This window comes from Mus pahari, chromosome 4, assembly GCF_900095145.1.
Source record: "Mus pahari chromosome 4, PAHARI_EIJ_v1.1, whole genome shotgun sequence".
NCBI classification, from domain to species: domain Eukaryota; kingdom Metazoa; phylum Chordata; class Mammalia; order Rodentia; family Muridae; genus Mus; species Mus pahari.
Genome location: NC_034593.1, coordinates 139,132,263 through 139,138,635, shown reverse-complemented (window position 1 = coordinate 139,138,635; position 6,373 = coordinate 139,132,263). Strand labels below are relative to the sequence as shown.

Genomic DNA, 6,373 nt, shown 5'->3' with positions numbered 1-6,373 from the left:
ATCCTTCTTGGTTTTCCTGTGTTTTGCAAAATGTATCTTGGGTATTCTAAGTTTCTGTGCTAATATCTGCTTATCAGTGAGTGCATAAAAGACAATCTCTTAACCATGCAACCTGATGACCCTGAAGATCCGTCCCCCTCTGGGTGCTGGTGTTGTCTGTTGATTCTCACACTCAGTCTTGTGAAGTGGAACTTCTAGTTTCTTTGGAAAGTTAGATAGTTCAAATATGTTTTTCTGGGGCACACATAAAGCAGACATAGAAAAGAATGTTTTCCTGAAGTAGACACAGGTGAAAGGATGTTTGGATACAACAGACATGTGAAAGGACACTTGATGAAGGAGTATAAATGTGCCACGCAGACAGTGGGAGGTGAGCACTGAGCTTTGGTTTGTTTTGCTCCGCCTCAATATTCTTCACTAAAGGCACACATGTATTGGTTCATCTTACATAGCTTTGTCGAACTCAACTTGTCATAATGTCACCAATAAAACTCATCCAAGTACTGCTTGTGAGGTTCCTGCAGCAGCTCGTAACTTCAGTGGCCTCACCTCAGGCTGGTTGGTGAGCTTAGCAGTTTCTTCAGGATTGAACTACAGTTGTTTGTTTGTGCCTGGTGTCTGCCTGCCTAGAGGACTGGTCTGCAGCTGCTGAGTTGTATTTGGTGTTTGCTGCAGGACTGAAATGCAGAGAAAGAATTTCGAACTCACCCCCAAAGAATAGGTCCTGCTGAACAGGTCCACTCCCTCCATATCCTAATAACTTTTCTCTTTCACTATCTCTGCTGGGTGATGGACTAGAGGAGAGGTTGAACCCCTATTAAAAGTAGGTTGGAAAAAAATTTATGCCTACAATCTTGTCACTGCTGTGTCCTTCTTTGTGCATGAGTGTGGCAGCCTTTGTTTTATTAGCCACTAATTTGCCAGAGTTCCTTAAACATGGAAGCATCAGAGCTTCTGTTTTCATTAAACAGCCCCTTGCTTGCACTTTTAAAAAAACTAGATTCTCGTCTTCAAACCAAGGAACTGTGGTGGTTTTGGATGGAATATTTATTATTTTTGTGGAGGGACAGAATTTTGGACTTTTAGCCTTCTATTTTAAGTGATGGCACCTGTTCCTATTTTTGTCTGTTAATTGGAGATTTTATTAGGCTGAAAAATCACATTCAAAGATGTAATATCTGGATCCTTGAATCTTTTAAATACTATCTTATAAGAACAAAATGTCTTTGCAGTTGTGTTTAGTGAACTAGAGATGGTTGGTTATCCTGGGTTGTCCAGGAAGCCATTGCATGTTATCCCACACATTCATATGAGTGATAGGGAGGAGATTCATAAGGAACGCACATATGAGGAGGGAATATGGCCACAAAGGCAGAGTTTGGGTAAGTGTGGCCACACAGAAAAAATTCTAGAAGCTACCAGAAGTTGAAAGGCAAAAAAGGTCACTTTGTCCTTCTGAGTCCTTTTGGGAGGGGAGTTCCGATGCTGTGATCTCTCTTTAAAACTCATTGACACAGAGTTCAGACAACTTGTCTTTAGACATTTGACAATACATTTCTTATTGTTTCAAGCTCTCAATTTTATGGCAATTTGTTAGAATAGTCTTCACAATTTTCACTCCTCCCCCTTGGTGGGATATTTGATTCCATCTAGGTATATCATACAAATAAAGCCAGCGTTAGAGTAAGCCTCTGGTTTAAATATAGTTCTCTCTCTCTCTCTCTCTCTCTCTCTCTCTCTCTCTCTCTCTCTCTCTCTGCAATTATCATTTTCTTGACTAAAAATAAGAAAACAGAGAAATACACTTGTTTTGAGACAGGATCTCACTGTGTAGCTCTGGCTGTCCTGGATCTCACCTTGTAGACCAGGCTGGCCTTAAATACACAGAGATCCTCCTGCCTCTGCCTTCCATATGCTGGGATTAAATTTGAGTGCCAGCCCACTAGGATATCCCTTTACATATCCTATGTATTTTGTTCTGATTAGCAGGAAGATTTGAAATATAGTTGATATTTGCCTTCAGTGAGAGAGCCTGACACAAATCATAGACCATAAAAACCTCTGTATTTCAATGAAACAATATATAGAATGGTAATCATGATTCAGAGTTATTAATGTTATGACAACATAGTAAGTATCTATGCAATTTGGGGCTAGAAAGATGTCTCAGTGGTTAAGAGCGCTTGCTGCTCCCGTAGAAGACCCAGGCTCAGTTCCAGCCTCTGTACCTCAAATTCTGAGGTATTTTACCTTCTGGGTCTCCACAGGCACTGTGTGTATATGGTGCATAGAGAAAATGCAAGCAAAACACACATTAATTAATTAATTAAACACACATTAATTAATTAATCTTAAAAAAAAAAAAAAAACCCATGTGGAGAGCCGGGCATGGTGGCACACGCCTTTAATCCCAGCACCTGGGAGGAGGCAGAGGCAGAGGCAGGTGGATTTCTGAGTTTGAGGCTGGCCTGGTCTACAAAGTGAGTTCCAGGACAGCCAGGGCTGTACAAAGAAATGCTGTCTCAAACAAACAAACAAACAAACCAACCAACCAACCATCCAACCAACCAACCCATGTGGAGCCACTGAGAAGGGACTTGCTGTTTAGAAGAACTATGCATGGCCTCTCAGAGATGCTCTGTCTGGATAAGGTCTAATGGATTACCATATTTTCTTTTTTTAAAAAAATATTTATTTATTTATTTTTCATTCTTTTTAAAAAATTTTATTCATTTTTATTTTTTTATTATTATTTTCTTTATTTACATTTCAAATGCTATCCCGAAAGTTTCCTATACCCACCCCCACCCCTGCTCCCCTATCTACCCACTCTCACTACTTGGCCCACCCAGGCCTTCCCTTGTGCTGGGTCATATAAAGTTTGCAAGACTAAGGGGCCTCTCTTCCCAGTGATGGCCGATTAGGCCATCTTCTGCTACATATGCAGCTAGAGACACAAGGAGCTGAAGGGGGCTGCAACCCTGTAGGTGGAACAACAATATGAACTAACCAGTACCCCCTGAGCTTGTGTCTCTAGCTGCATATGTAGCAGGATTACCATATTTTCTAGGTGCTGCAGTTCTTGAATGCAGAGCACTGTGTGAAGAGTACCAGATTGTGAATGGCGTGATTTATTTGAGATATCATTGGAACTTTTGCTTGGGTGGAGTGGAGACTATGTACAATAAAGGACGATGTTGAGTAGGTGGAGGATCTCCAGTGCTTTGATGAACAGTCTGATGATTAATCTGTAGGGAACTAGAAATTAACATAAGTTCAAAACAGAGACAAGAGATGAGGATGCAGTGTGGGTAATGGACTGGAAGAAGGAAGAGGATGGTGCAGTGTGGGTAATGGATCGGAAGAAGGAAGATGAGTATGCAGTGTGGACAATGAACTGGTTGCAAGTAAAAGAAGTTGACAGCTTAGTCTAAATAATCACAGGGATGGATTTTGGGATTGCTTTGTAAAGACGGGATGACATTGAGCAAGAAGATGATAATGTTTATTACAGACAGAATGCCATATCTCCCTCAAATCCACAGCCTGAAGTGCTAATATTAGATGTGGCAATCACTTGGAATGAGGTTTGAGAGATAATTGGTACTGGATGAGGTCACAGTGGTGAGATACCATGATGGGAATAATGGACTTAATGTTATTATTAAAGGAGACCCTAGGACAACCATTTTCAGACACAGGAAGAAAGCACCTACAAATGAGGGAGAAAGTTCTAGCAACAATAAGTCTAATATTCCCAGACTATGATTTTAGATTTTCTCCAATACTGAGAAAAAATTCTTTGTCTAATCTGAGACAATTAATATGAATATTTATGCAACTGGTAGATGTGATACTTTATACCAAATGCTGATGGCTTTTGATATACTGAGAAAATAAGAACTGAGCATGATTTTTTTTTTGATAAACATAACTTGATATTGAACTACTGGTATTAACAAAACCTGAGAATCAAAGTAATCGCTATTATTAATTTTAAAGCAATATAAATGTAGATATACATATAGGAATTCCAACACTATTTAGTAAGTAAAACACATTCTTCTTAAGCATACATTGAAGATTAGATCTTTTACAATGAAACACATAGAATACTGTATTAATTACTTTTTTCATCATCATGACCAAGAATCTGACAGGAAGCAACTCCTGAGAGGGAACTTAAGAAAGTGAGAGCCAACTATTGTGGGGAAGCTATGATATCAGGAGCATAAGGTGGAGGTCATGTTGAGTTTTACGGGAGAGAAATTAAGATGGGGGACAGTCAATCTTGTGAGGAAGTCATGATGGCAGGAGCATGAGATGGTGGCCATATTGTGTTCACAGTTCAGAAGCAGAGCCAACCAGTAAGAACCAGAATATTAAACCCCAAAACTCACTGCAGTGACTCACCTCTTCCAGTGAGACCCTGTCTTCTACAGGATGCATAACCTTCAAAACCTGCACCAGTACCTGGGATCCGAGTTTTCAGACACAGGAGCCTATGGGATGACACTTCACACTCAAATTGTCACAAATACCTCCTAATGTATTAGAGAGAAATTAAGAAACAAAATGTATTGCAATTAAAGGCATATTAGAAAAAGCATACTGCTAAAGATGTAAAAGATAAGGAAAAACCAAAGCTGAAAAGAGAAATGACTAAAGATAAGAAATCAAGCAAATTTAAAACAAAGTTGAAAAATCATCACTGAAAAATAAAAGCAGAAGCAGACTGATCAAGAAAATGAGGAAAATGAACAATAAAACAAAGAAAGGGAGGAAGGGAGAGAGGGAGGGAGGGAGGGAGGGAGGGGGAGAGAGAGAGAGAAAGAGAGAGAGAGAGAGAGAGAGAGAGAGAGAGAGAGAGAGAGAGAGAGAGAGAGAATCCCACTAGCATGACAGCATGACACACTAATTATGGTTATTGATTCAATTTCAGAGAATGGGGAACATTTACAGTCAGGATTCTATTAGTCACAAAATCTCATGTTTACGTATTTGGGTTGATGAGTCAAGGCCATTTGTAAACTAGTTATTTGATATTAGTCTTTTCCTTGGCGGTCCACAAATTATGTGTATAGTTATCAATAAAAATATATCTATTTGCCATCTTAACAGGATGCTTGTATCTTTTTTTTTTTAACTAAAAGAGCTGATGATTTTATTTTCACATTTCACAATATAAGTGAAAACCTCCCTTTCATGTGTCACTTCCCCCTCCAAAAGTATTCTCTCTGTGTGGAATGGAAGTTTCCCTGTCATTCATCTAGTAAACACTAAGGCTCAGCTTCAAGATCTCCTGAAACAGAACAAGAAACACGAAATGATAAAGAGCGCTTCTGTTCTTATCTGTCTGGCAGGGTCATGTCAGGCCGTGTGGGCACCATCATAGGGCGGGCGGGAGGTCTCATCATTGGAGGCCNGAGCATCATGGGCATGTGGCCTCCCATGGGCGGTCTCATCCCAGGAGCTGGTCCCACAGGCATCATCCCAGGTGGAGGGTGCCCAGCATTGGAATCATAGGAGGGCCTCCCATGTGGGGTGCAGGGATCATGCCAGGCCGAGCAGAACCCGGGAGACTGGGGTGAGGTGGGATCATGGCCTCTGCAAGCAGAGGAGCAGAGAACGGAGCTGGAGGGATCTTTCCTTGTTGAAATGCAGCCGTTGTTTTGTCAATCAGGCTCTGGGCCTGCTCTTCCATCCATTTCTGGTAATAGTCTTTCACATTCTCTTTGTGTTTCTGACCACTACAGTGTGTCTTCCTCACAGACAGAGAATCATGGGTAAGATTCATATCATAGTAGTCACAGTAAAACCAAGGCATGATGATCCACAGGCCATTGGCTCTCCGGGTCCCCTTGGCCAGGAACTCTTCAAATAGCTTTGAAGAACATTTTTTCCAACACAGGCCATGAAAACAGAAATACATATTCCATATAAAGTTGAATGTTCTAACTTAAACTATTTATATAGTTATACAAATATTTGTATATAAGTGATCATGGAAAAATCTTTGGAGATTATAATATCAGAGTATTTATACGATGTGCTTGTTAAGTTTCAACTTGATACAACCTAGAAACACCTTGGAAGAGAGTTTCAATGAGGAATCTTCTAGTTGGGATAAGACTGATCTGTGTGCATGTATGTAGGGAATTATCTTGACTGATAATTGGAGTGGGGAGACCCAAAGCATCACGGTTGATAATATTCCTTAGGGAGGGCGTCTGAATAGTGTAAGAAAGGAGAAGCCTAGAAGCAATCAAGGAAGAAGCAGGCCAGCAAAGAGTGCACATTCTCTTTTTTTTCCTCTCTTGGCTGTGGATGTATCTAGGTGCTTGCTGACTTGACATCCCTGAAATGATGGACC

The 6,373-nt window shown here is 40.5% G+C and overlaps 1 pseudogene; it reads right to left on the bottom strand.

Moving 5' to 3' along the window:
* Positions 1–5,348: 5,348 nt before the first annotated feature.
* LOC110321042 lies at positions 5,349–5,827 on the bottom strand (annotated as a pseudogene).
* Between the last annotated feature and the right edge of the window lie 546 nt (positions 5,828–6,373).